Source organism: Passer domesticus, chromosome Z, assembly GCF_036417665.1.
Source record: "Passer domesticus isolate bPasDom1 chromosome Z, bPasDom1.hap1, whole genome shotgun sequence".
Classification (NCBI taxonomy): Eukaryota; Metazoa; Chordata; class Aves; order Passeriformes; family Passeridae; genus Passer; species Passer domesticus.
In genome coordinates this window covers 53534382-53548156 of record NC_087512.1, presented here as the reverse complement: position 1 = coordinate 53548156, position 13775 = coordinate 53534382, and the positions used below count along the sequence as shown (strand labels likewise).

Sequence of the window (13775 nt, the reverse complement as noted above, 5' to 3'; positions counted from 1 at the left end):
AAACAGAAAATCATTTTATGTTCTGCTCCAATTTGTAGAAACTGATTTTAAAATCAGAGTACTAACTTTTAAAAAATTTACCAATATATTGTGAAAGAAGGTAAAAAAATTATTTTTAAAGCATAACATATTTTACATTAAATAATATGCTTTAACAAAAAAAAAAATAGATTCTTACAGAGAAATTTGCTGAGAAAATGTAAGTATTTCTCATGGACATTTTATAAGATTAGATCTATAGCCTGATAAGGACATGTGAACATAATTTCTTCTATCTTGTGTAAAGGATTTGCTCTAGCAGAGTGATTCAGTGGCTCTCTAAGCCCCAAAATAAGTATGATTAAAAAAGATATTGTGGTATACTCTATCAAAATTCACTGATTTCAACTTGACATTTAAGTTATAATTTGTAATTTACACATAAACTTGTCTCCCAGCTTATAAATGAGATAATATTCCCTGGATCTTTGTTAATGAAATTACTCACTCTATGGAAGAAAAATATCTTCTTTCTTATTTCTACAAGTATTTGAAATACAAAAATAGAGTAAAAAAGAATTTTTGAGGAAGAATATATCTTTATGCCGATTCAGCAAACTAGATTACATGTAATTATTTTCCTACCCACCAGCTTCTTTTCTGTAAAGAAGAAGGCAATTTGTATTTATTTTGATTTAATAATGGTTGTTTAATGTGGTTGTTTTTTAAAAGCTGTTAATTTTTATTCTGTATCCAAAACCAATGTACGAAAGACCGTGCCCTGCAGAGAATTACATTGGACACATATTCTCCTTATGAACGAACTGATGTGGATTGTTGATGTCCCAGGTGAGATCCTTCTATGCTGCACACAGCAGGGAAGAATCCTGGGAAATTTCTGAACCCTTTAGTGCACAGCACTGAGATAGGTGTGGCACCAGCTGATACCCCTGCCTGAAGATGGTAGCTTGCTCTTCAATACCGCTTCAACAGTAAAGAGTTTATACAGCAGCAACAGGACTGGCTACATGCACAATTGGGTTTGAGAAAGAAATTGTCTCCCTGGTCTCAGATATAAAGATTTGCCCACAGAAGATTAAGTGCTAGAAACACTCGGCATCTGCTGAGTCCCACAGGGCCGTGAAATGGAGGCAGAACAAAAGGCTGAAGAGCTCAATAGCCATAAAATCCATGGAGGGAGGGAGGATGGAAAAGTATTACTGGTATCTGTGGTATTTCATTTTGTGTCTGCAAGAATCAGAAGATATTTTGATTATTAATCGTATTAGTACCAAATGGCTAACTATGATAAATAGCACTTAAATCCAACAGGAAGCTAGCTGAAGCCACAGAAAAAGTTCAAGGAGTATTTTTTAATTTCATGTATTAGTAAAGACTTTGGGTGTGTTTTATTTAAAAATAATGAAACTGCAAAAAGCCAGTGACTTAATTAAAGAATTAAGAGATGATCAATAACCTAGAAAGAGACCCAGCCTCGATTAGGTGAACAAAAAACTGGGGGAAAGGAAAGGAAGTGAAAGAAAAACCCCAAAATCCTCATCTGATTTTGACAAAAAAAATGTGTCTCTCATCAGAAATAGTCCAGACCAGCATGAAGTATATAAAATGTGGGCATCATTCCAGAGCAAAAACAATTGCTTAAATAAATAAATAAATCTGAACTATCTCATGCAAATGAACCTAATTTAGAAAGAGCTCAAACAACTGCTCAGGAAGATACTGGAGCCAAGACAAAGCTCAGCTTGTGTATAAATTGTGTATAAACTCTTGTGTATAAAAGAGTTTGCAAGGGCTTGTATAAAATACACAAAATTGTGAATCCCCAATAACACTACAGTCTAATTTTCAATTTAAAAATGCAAGAAAATAGGTTATTAAATGATTGTAAGCTACACACTGATGTACAAAACAGTGTACTGCCAGAAGTGGTACTTATTAATAATAAGGATTATTATTAATTAATAATTAAGGATTATTATGGGTATTGCATAGCTAATTCTATAAAGCAAAGGACAAAGATCTACCCAAGAGAAGAAAGCCTAGGAGTAACAGGCAGCGCAGCTGCTGCAATTGGTAAAACTTTTGCTTCAGCAAATATTCCTTGGTGTAATATGCCTGGTAAGAAGTGTACCTAATCTATCTGCTCAGCACAGTGATCTGAAAGTGCTGCTCTGGACTGTGAACACTAAATGGAAGCCTTTGCCACAAAATAAAAGAAGCTGAAGAAGTTCCTTAAGGAAGCAGCAGTAGTCAGGAACAACACTGGGAAAAACAATTTCAGTCATCTACAGATGACTCTAAAGGGAGTATTAGCACAATCCTCTTTTCAGCAGTGAAAACCATTGCTTAAAACTGCAAACCGCTTGCCTGTGTGTGAGGCAAGAAACAGAAATGAGGCATATTCAATGTAGAGGAGCTCTCTAATACATGAGGCCTTCAGTCTATATGGGAAGCAAGCATTACCCAAAATAGAACAAATATCTCAAATTGTCATTGCTAGCAGGGGTCTTGGAGACTGACACTCTTACCCTTCTCTATTTATTCCCCTAGAGAAAATGGAAAGGGCTTGTTGTTGTTGGTTTTTCCATCTTTACAAGCTGACAAAGATTCTTGAAATCAATGAGTACAAAAACATTCAACATGTAAGTGGCTCCCACCTACTTCATTGGAAGCCTATTTCCATCTCTGAAAATTCTTCCTAGTCCATGGTATGTCATTTACTGTAAACATTATCATTTAAAATATCAGAAGGTATGCAAGATACTTGAGAGGAGCTGAAGCCCCCGGGAATATGAGTTATATAATGTAGAAAAGTCCAAATGCAATGCTGCATAACTTATTTAGTAGAAATAAATAAAGCCCATAAAATTAGTCCCACAGATTGCACATTGTATTGGGAAATCAACATTTATAGTAAAGCAAATATAAGTTTGTTTACATGTATTATTTCACATTTCTGTGTGAAAATACGCCCATGCACTTTTTCCCATACCAGTAAGTGGGACAAGTGGAGCACAACTTGTTGTCTGCAGAACTCATCACGGTGAAGACCAGCAGTGGTGAAGTGGTTAAGTTCACACCTATGTCTTTGGCTTCTAAATGCTTTGAAACTCAGAAACATGGGACATCAGTGAGCAGTGTGTATTATCTGATTTTGTCTGAGAATAGAAATATTTGCTTATTTTGTCAATAAATGGCAAAACACACTTTCAGAAGTGTGCATAAGTAATGGAGGAAATCTTAGCCAAAGTAACCATAGTCTGGAATTGTGTGGAAGCAGGACACAGACAAATTATTCTCAGGGTGAGGAACAGAACCATTCCAATGAAATAAGACACATATTGTTCTGGGTTTGAAATGCACTATAAATGGATTTACGCTGCCAGAATTAAGATGACTGGCACACTTTAAGATATATATCTGTGCTAGCACTAAACCAGGCAATTTTGGAGCAGTGTAAGGGAGAAGCAGGCTCAGATTTCAGGGTGAAGAGACTCACATCTTGAGCAAGTCACTCAAATTACTGACAGGTTTGCTCTGAAGGGAAATAGAATCACGTAATGTTTAAGGTTTGTAGGGGCATGCCTCCCTGTACATCAATTACATCTTCAAATTCAGTGTAGGCATAGAATATATGGATAAATGATATAAAGGCATTAAATGAAAGCACCCAGTTCTAGACAATGGAAATAGTAAGAAAAGCCTGAACAAATAAAAGCAATAGGGAGATACAAGAAGAGATTAGGTCTCGATGTAGGCAGTATCACAAAATGTAGTGATTTAAAAAGAAGGGGAAGGCAGAACAAAATGTTTTGAAGGGAAAAATCTGGTTCAAACTTCAAAAAGACATGGTCAAATCAGGTTTTTGCTGTACAAGAAGTTTTTTGGTGGGCTTTTTAAGTGTGGAATTGAAGGAAACAAGTGTAGATAACCACATGAGCTCTTAGTAATGGAACTGTGGCCAAGCTGTGTGGTGTGAAAAACTGGCTGTGAACTTTCTTTGGACACTATTTCTTAATTCAAAATCCTTTGTCTAAAAGCCTGTGGGTTTCCACAAAAATGAGAAGATTTCTAGTATAAATATATTTGAAATTTTTCTCTACAAGAATTTCTTCCTTTATCCTAACCCAAAAGACAAGGTGGATCCAGAATTTTTTCATGTGTAATAATGAATAAAAAAAGAATAAAGTGCCCATTTCAGGCTTTTGCAATGCAGTAAGATGAAGAATTCATAGAGGAATACCATCAAATGGAGCAAGGCCAAAGGTACAAAGCTTTTAGTAATATCAAAAGAGTCCAAATTTTTTTCCACCTTTTCCCCTGGTTGGTTGACATTTTAATGGTAAAAAATCTATATCTAGTATCCTGGTGCATATTCTAGGGGGAAAAAATGATCATGCTAGTTTGATCATAGTAAGAGCTTATGAAGAGCACAGTCTCCTAGTGAATGTACATACTACTGCACAGAAAAGCCCACAGAAATAAGAAGAAGCAGTTGTATGAATCAAAGCCAGTGAACCAGTGTATTGTGGTAATAAATGCAGTTATCAATACAGGACAGTTCAATTTGAAGCAAAACCTTATGAAGGGTTCAGAATCTTATCAGAACTTTTCTTTCAAATCTTATGTGTACATAAATGCAATGTGTTTCTTTCTCCATCTGAATGGATGCTAATTAGTAAAGCTTTGAAAAACAAAATTTCTGTAAGCATCTTAAATTCATCCACTCTCATTAGATGCTCAATTAGGTGAAACAAATTTTTCATCATATGCCAGAAGTTTAATTTAATTTGCCCAGGATAAGCACTTAACCATACCAATAAAGCTCTGAAATATTTTTTTAAAAATTGCTTCAGGGTAGCGAAGTACAAACTACTAAATACTGGAAATCTATAGGTAGACTAAAATTCAACATTGTTTCTGCTAGATGTGAGAGTATTTCTGTATTGAGGTATTTCTGTAAAAATAATTTTAAAATCATTAAACTCCATGCTATAAAATTGCATATTGAAGTACACTGTCATCAATAATAAGGTAATTTAACCTTCCACTTGCTTTGTGGAGTGTACTTTGGTTATATTATGATATTTCAGGAAGAATGGTCTCTTAAGGATGATGACCAGAGGATTTTTTCCAGTAATTTAAAATCAAAGAATATCAAAGATTTATTTACAAAAGGGCAACTTCAAAATTAAACAATTTCTTATGTGATTATAGAACAATCCTAACTAGATCCTATTTTTATAAATACTTGTAAAGTTTAGCTATTTGATTTTATTTCCTTCTATGAACATATTGTATCAAAAGGAGTTATAACTAGTAAATATATATCAGCTAAATATTTTTAAAGCGTCCTGCAGCTGATCAACAACCAGGGTTAGATCATTTAAAATCATTTTGGCAAACTTTTTGACCAATAAGTGACCTCAGAAGCAGCACAGTGTTTACATGTCTGAAATAACTGCTATTAAATGACATGGTTCCTCTGATAGGGATTTTATGAACTGGTGTTTTAAAATTAAGCTCCACCTAAGTAATTATTATCCTTATATTCATTTTCTTGCCCCAGCTGCCAAGGAACTGGATATAACACAGGCAACCAAGAAAAGTCTTGTCTCTTTCCACCTAATTTTCTTAACACAATTCACTGGGCTTGTTTTGAAGATGAAAAGGGTAATCAAACAGTCAACCAGGCTGCCTGGAAAGAGATGGTATCACGATTCCTTGAGGTATTCAAAAGATCCATAGATGTGGTACATTGGGACAAAGTTTTGTGGTGACTTAGAAGGTCAATGATTGGGACTTGACCTTAAAGGTATCTTCTGACCTAAATGATTCTGTATGTATCATATGATTCTATAATATGTACACTGTAATCATCCTGAGGAGATCATTGGTTTACAATGTTGCTGCTTTTTTTCTTCCCCCCCCCCCCCCAATGCTGGAAAATATTCAGATAATTAATTACATTTGTAGACATAGTTAACTTAATTATGTAATGATTATCAAGCTTCTTGCTTCAGGGTACAAACTAATTACCCTAAGGGACATCTGCATTTTATAGATGGCACTGCAAATCTGGAAACTGCATATAAAGCTTTCTCTTCTTTTCAGATACATTGTTAATCACTGGTTGGACCAGAAACTGACTTTTCTTGTGTGAAAAAGTTTTATTGCATATAAATTGTATGAAAGCATGGTTCTTTCTATTGCTGAATAGATAAAACGGTACCATTATCTGTAAAGTTTGGGTTGTTTGTTCCAATTCATGAGGGAAGGAAAGCTGATAAACTGAACAAATATAATGGCCTAGTACTATATAAATCTGTTACTGCAACTTAATGGATACCTTATCAACCTTAAATCTCTTATAAATGTGGAAATTCATGTTCTCCATACTCAGCTGAGAAGACAAGACACTCTTCTGCCAAACAGTCTGTTTGTAGCCCTGACAGGACAGCACTGCAAAGTCATGCCCCTTTATGGAGATCAGATAAGGTGCACACAACCTTTTCTGGTGTAATGCTTTATCCTGTTTTGGAGAACTTTTCAGAGCTAATGAAGAATTATGAGAAACAGTGCATTCTGTAGAAAGGTTATTTCTTGCAGAAGATTATGAGCAGCCAAAAGAATTGCTTATCTCTCCAAAATGATGGTGATGGTTGATTATTGATGATGATGTTGATGGTGATGATGACCTTTCAGTTGTCTCAGGAGGTTTTCTAAAATGTCTTTCATCCTCTATGTTCTCTTTTGTTCTTAAACATATCAGTTTTTAAGGGTTTGACTTCCTAGGAACTGAGCGGAATTAAACAACATACTTACATTTCTTTTCTGATAGTAAAATCTATTTAGAAGGATGAAAATCAAATCACCAAAGAAGTGCATAGCCCATGAAGTGACAGTGATCAGAACAGGGAAGAGTGGTTAAACAGTAAAAAACAGGACTGAGAATTGAATTTGGGATTTTTCTCCAATCACTAAACTTCTTTTTATACAAATGTCCTCTGCAAAAAAAAATAGTTCTTATTTATTGTTTGTGAGTTTCAGTTCTGTAGAGTTCATCAGTGTTTTGAGACCAATTGAAAATATTTAATATACAAAAAATATATATTTTTATGAAAGGTCTTCGGAAATAATTTCAAGATGCATATTGAATTTGTAATTAAATACAAAATTATGTGCCTCTCTGGGATGAGAGAGGAACCCAGCTTTCAGGAAAAGTAATAGAAATTAATAAACTTGATGGATACAAGTTACCCAACGGGTGACACTGTTATAATTATAATTTCCAAAGAAGACACTCAACAAGATTCAGTATTCTTCCTGTTTGCAAAGTAATTGCAGAGATTCTGTCAAAAGACATTATATGCCAAAACCTTTAATGCGTGTACAGCTTTTTAATTGGGCTTTAACTCTGCTTGCCTTGGCAAGCTCCAGGAAGCTTTAGCACAGGTTAAATAAGTTCAAAAGGGTGATGAAGCCAGAGCCTTAGGTCCTGTCACAGGAGACTCAGGGAGTGATGGGACCCAAAGCAGACACAGAGCTGGGCACACTGTTCCCTCTTGATTGGGAACCAAGAGTAATTTTGTCAGCAAAGCTGATACCTGATTAGATCTCAGAAACACACCATGTTCATTTAAAGCCGCAAAGACAGATATCACAAGGCACACATGAAGAAGCTGAATGCCTCTGCTATCAGTGTCAGAACAAGACACTTGAAGATAATCACCTGACTGGGTCTTGGAGCATCTGTCCTTGTGAGCAATTACTGTGCTCCAGACAGTCACTGGAATCAATGTGACCCTTATGTCTGAAAAAGATCTGCTGTTTTAGGTGCATAGGAGCATCTATCTCCTCTAAAAAATTGAGCTGATTCACAAAATGGTACTTAAGAAGGGGGCAGAACTAACATCCTTTATATTTATCTTCAGCAGAAAAGACTGTTTTTAATGCTGAACTTGGGTTTTCTACCTGGCCACAGACATTCTGCAGACATGTCAGACCATTCATCACTTTCATGTTTTCTATCTGAATTATTTATTTTGCTTTTATAAGGAAAAAATTATGAAGTTCTCCCTCAAAAGTCATTACCATGATTGCTTTCTCACTGTGCAAGCTGGACAGTGAATTCAGCCACTATTCCTATGTACCAGTAACTGGGAAACAGAAGTAGGCAAAATGCAGTGCTTTTGGTTTTTTGATCTTTCATAGACAATTACTACCATGAGTCTTATCTTGACCTATTGGTCAGTCTAGAAAAGCTTTTTGAAAGATTAAGCAGTCTATGATAACATAGACTTGAGAAGGCAGAGGTCCTCCTTTAACTAAGTTCCTTTAGATACTTTCCAATAAAAATACCAGGACAATTTTCTGTTTGTAAAATCCTTAACCTGCAGTCAAAAGTTTTGAAAACATTTTGATTCCAGATATTGCAAAACATCATCCAATTTTTCTTTGTTCTCTTTCACTCTGTGGTTAAAATGAACTATGCAATTCATTCTATTTTGGAAGTAAAGCTTTGTAAACATAAGATTTGCAAACCTGTTTAGACTTTTACAGTGTTTTTTTAATATGCACTGCACACACTTGTTAAAAGGGTTGTTGTTGACCCATAATTCTTTCTTAATAAAAGACTGATCAGAATTTAATACTAGTGATTTTGAAGGGACAAGTTTTTTGGCCAAGAGATACGTATATGAATAAAACCAGTGCTAACTGGTGCTAACTCCATTTTTAATGTAAGAAAAATGACCCATTTTGTCTCTAAGGATAATTAAGTCTCACAATATATTTATTTAAAGATTTAGCTGCTACTGGAAATAATAAGAAATCATCCAACAACTATTAGTAAGCCTTTACTCATATCCAACAAGCTTATTAATCTTTTGTAATCTTTGTTTTTCTATCCACACAGGAAATCAAAAGCAGGGGTTTTTTGAAAAATAGAAGGTTAAAAATTTATCAGATGTATCCTGAAAAGATATATAATATCACTGACAGATAGTGATTGTAAGAATGCTTTTTTTTGTTGACCTATCTCCACCTCCTATGATAATTTTCAGAAATAATATATTTTGCTAAATATATGTATTACCATCTTGTTCAGGAAGTTTGCCCATCATCCAGAAAGAAAAAAGATAATGAGAAACAGAGGAGAAAATGAAGCTGACAAAGAGAAATCTACATTGGTTAAAGGATTTCCACAACAAGGACCAGAACAGAGAACAACGTGAGTCTGTGAGTTCGTGGCTCTTCCTATGGGTCTTCCAATGGCTGCGGTAAACAACAGTTGTGGACAGAGAAACACGAAGACCTGGAAGACCCAGCGATCATCTTAAGAGCTAAAATAAGGAAGGATGGGCTGAGTACAGAAAAGTTACAGATGGTGTATAACAGGAAGTCGAAAATCCTAAATACTGAAGGATTATTACAATGGAGAACTGTAGCAAAAGACAGGTTAAAATAGCACATTATAAAGATTACAATTCAATAGTATCTTTTTTAGGATGGATTTAGATCTAAGACTCATCATTATTTTAAAATAAGAGATAATGTGCAGACCAGGGGATGGACTGATTATTGACTTAAAGGCTGGCATCATCATAAATGAATTCAACAGCCTATCAGAAAAGACAAAAACCCAGGAAACTGAAGAGCTTAGCTCCAGAAAACAGGTTAATGTCTGGTACATTTAAGATGGGGGGAGGCTACCAATCCAGAAGCGACAAGGTACGGAAAGAGATTGAGATGTCCAGTGTCTAAATTATTCTCTGTATGAGAAAAACTAAGGTCACCTCTATTCAGTGTATGTGACACAGTGACCCAATAGAAAAGAAGATAAAAGGTCATATCTCAACTCTTCAGAAACAACAAGTAGGAATCATGTTAGAGATGCAGTCCAAGAACTCAGAGAGAAGGGTACATGACAAAATACAAAAGGAATGAAGAAATTAAAGAAGGCAATGCATGGAGAAGGGATATGGTGGCAGTAAAGTTCAGTTTTGGGACAGTGTCACCCAGGCCTTGAGCAAGAGCCACAGGAAAGTGTGCGGATGCTGCCTGGAATCTGTTAGTGTTTGAAAGGGGAAAGTGGAATGCAGGGCAGAAAAGAGACTGTCAGCTTTGAAAGTACTAAGGATCAAAAAGGAAAGAAAAAGATAGAGGAAATCGTGAGAGACTGGTGACAAGCACAGGTAAGCTGCAAAGAATATTTAAATAACCCTCCAAGCAGTAGTGGAAAAAGAGTATAAAGTCATCTTCTCCTGTCCTCATCGAGGCAGCTTACACCTTATTTCATGCTGATGGAATAATTTCTCTCCTTCCAGTATGACAGTATGCACTCTTGCAATTGCTTCTTAATTTTTCTCAGGTTTAGTTCCGAGCACAATGCATGAAGGCATGTATTTATGCAAGGAAAATTTTCTTTTTTATCTGGATTTTAAGTCTGCAAAGATCTGAAACAGATCATAAAAAACAACAACACCAACAAAAAATAGGTTTCTCATTTTCTGCTTAATTTTTATTTCTAGAAATAAGGTATTTTTAATTGATATTTCCTTGGGGATATGAAAAAGAATCATTAAAGCAGGTTCTCTGACACTAACTTGCACTTCAGCCAGCAAATTTAGTTAAATATTTTTCATATGTTATATTTTTCTATATAATACAACATAACATAAGTTTTCAAGCTTTTTTTTCAAGACATGGATTTAAATGAAGTTCTGTTTTCTTTTTATTCTGAACAGTTTCCCCTTTTTTCTTTCTTTATTCTTCTCATGGTGCACAGTCTTGGCATTTCTGAGCATGTAAGAAACTGTAATTGACTGTTCTGTACACCACATTCAGGTTATCATACTGACATCACTCTGTAAATGGCTAAGGTTAAATAAAATAATGAAGATATGCAGCCACATAAAATATGTTTCCTGTTAATCGTGCCCATCTCACCCTGTACAGTGTTTTAGCAATGAGTCATTGTAATTAATTGACTGTACAATAAATGTACTAAAAGTTGAGCTTGGTAATAACACCCTTTGGCTTTGAAAGTATTGGCAGACTTATGTTAGCATAAAAATCAGGTTTTACATCTTCAGCTGTAGATGCTTTAAGGCAGTGAATGCCTTTTGGGTGTAACTCTGAAGGACAGTAGTACAGTGCACAGGGCTCCAGCTGCCAGCTCAGTGTCTGATGGAATGCCAACAGAGCACAGCAGAATATTCATGAGCTTTGGCACAGGCTTGATCTGAAGGGACTGCACAAGTTTTTTCTGAAGTTAGTTTATGCCACATTTGCCCAGGACATGCTGCTTTCCATGATGCAGACATACCCTAAGTTCTATACTGACAAAGTGTTTTCTTTCTGTATTTAATTTCTACATATAGCTGGGGCTGCAAGAAATGAGGCACTAAAACTCCTTTAGGGTGGTGGCTGGACTATGGTTTATTTATTTTTGTGACCTCAGAGCAATCTGAGACTCTGAATTTCAAAGCTGTTCTTTCCCCTGTTATCTTTGTCATTTGGCCTCCGATACTAATAAATTTTGCAATGTGCAGTAACAGTTCCTGAAAATGTTCACATTTACAAGGGGCTAGCAACCATCTAGCAATCATAACAGCAGAGCCTATGAAAGACAGAATCTTAAACTCCAGATGCCCAGTGCATAGTTCTCCTCCAACTTTTATAGGAACTTACACTGATATTTTCTAAGATAAATTTCACATTCATTTTAGCTTCAGATGGTTTTCAGCCAATATGGCAGCTCTCCTAAATATCTTATGTAATTTTTGTCATGTCATACATTAATATTTAAGTTCTTTAGCAAAACAAATTGCAACTTCTAAGCAGCCTGGAACCTCGGAATTCTGCATACAGAAACAGAATTTATTGAGATAGCAGTAGAAGTGAAATCCCTTGTGATGTTTTGTCACATTGTGACTGTAATTGTTTCATATTGAATAAACTGTAAAAGAAGGCTTGAATAGCATGTAGTAGGAAGTGTAAAAAGTGTTATTTTTTTATTAAAAAGTCTGACACAAAACTCAGTAAGCAGAATGAATCTTTCCACTGTTTTCAATGAGGTTTAGATGAAGCTTTATGATGACAGTCTGCTTTTAAGCCATGATTGTTTATTCTTTATGATGAATGAGAGACACACACTAATGAATCACCCTCTTGAATGCTAGTGCTATATTTAAATAGAAGACAATTATTGCCACCTTAAACAACTGATTCTTTCTCCCTCTTTCATTCAAATAAGTAGATTTGTTTTATTCTGCCAGCCATAGGAAATAGAGAGTAAAACCATATTTTCTAATTGTTTTCCCCTACTTCATATGCCCTTAAACATTTTTAGTCAATATATGATAGGCATCTTGTACCTCAGACTGTATTTTCTCCACAGAAGATGAAGAAACACATGGATTCTTGTTGGAAAAAACCCAAACTTTCTTATGATTGAGAAAGGTGCTTTCACCATCAAGCAAACACTGTAATCTTGAGGGCATCATCTAGTAACTTCTGTAGTCTATTTCTGAAAACTGTTTGATACACTGACAACACTGCATGATGCCCATCCCTCAGTGCTCACAAATGAGCTGCAGAAGAAGAGCGCTCGATTGCCTGGGAAACCTGGGGCTGGCACAGTGTGCTCACCACACACTCCCTCAGCCTTCAGCCTGGAACAGAGGTACACAAAAGCCTGCCTTATCCCAATGGCTGCCCTACAAGGCAGCACACAGGAGTGAGGTGTGAGTCACCTCTGTGGCGGCTGGTGACTGCAGGGGCAGCCAGCCTGACAAGAACCAACCCACTGCACAGGCAGCTCTGGGTTGCCTTTGGTAATTTGGGTAATTTCCTTTTTAATGCCATTGTTTCTTTGAGGGACTGATGTGCCTGCACATGAAAGTGAGGGCACAGCATCAGGACCTAAACTTTATCCTGCTAAAACAACCAAACCTGATCAATATCTGCCTTCAGCAGAGAGCAGGGAGAGTGCAGTAGCACCGGCAATTAGCTCCTTTTCTGGGAGGAGAAGGAGCAATGTGGATGCTTCATACCTAGAAAGTGTGAAATGTCACTGTGCCAGTGCAGAAGGGATATGTGATGGCTACAGAGCCTGAAAGGAGCAGGCTGTGGGACAGTGTGTGGAGCTGGGGCAGATCTAGGTCTGCAGTAAAGATCTGGGAAGGGGGAATTAATTTGAGTGGCTTGCAAGGGGGCTCTTTGTGTGAGTGTGTGAGGGAGCAGCACATGAAGACAGAGACCTTTAGCATGGAGTAAAGTAGTTGTTGGTAAAGAGAAAATGAAAGAGAATCCACAGTAAAAACAGTAGAATATAAATCAGTGGGAGTGACATCACAGCTGAGCACATCCTGTCTGTGGCCCTGCTGAGTACAGCTGCAAGGAGGGCCATCTGGAGCACTGATTTGTACTGTGATTCACCAGCATCAACGACAAAAATAGCTGGCTGCCTCTGAGCTGTGGGTGTCACTTTGATAATGAAATCCGGTGGTCCTCTTTCAAAGGTTCTTTCACATGTATCATTATGAAAGTTCCAGTTCAAAGCTACACTGTTGTCAGTTTAATTTCTATCATATTTCTCATCTGAATTTGGGTAATTTTCTTTTTAATGCCATTGTTTCTTTGAGAGACTGAATGTGCATGCGCATTAAAGTGAGGGCACAGCATCAGGACCTAAACGGTATCCTGTTATAACAACCAAACCTGATCAATAGCTGCACAGTTTTAGAAGATCTTATAGCTCCACTTTCTAG

The 13775-nt window shown here is 36.3% G+C and overlaps 1 long non-coding RNA gene across 2 annotated transcripts in view; it reads left to right on the top strand.

The window, feature by feature from the left end:
- Nucleotides 1-13775, top strand: part of LOC135290951 (uncharacterized) — a 36047-nt gene that overhangs the window by 9629 nt on the left and 12643 nt on the right. For both annotated transcript variants that reach the window (XR_010353783.1, XR_010353782.1), the window contains exon 2: nt 9110-10196. This is a non-coding gene — a long non-coding RNA (uncharacterized LOC135290951). The remainder of the gene's footprint in view (nt 1-9109; nt 10197-13775) is intronic.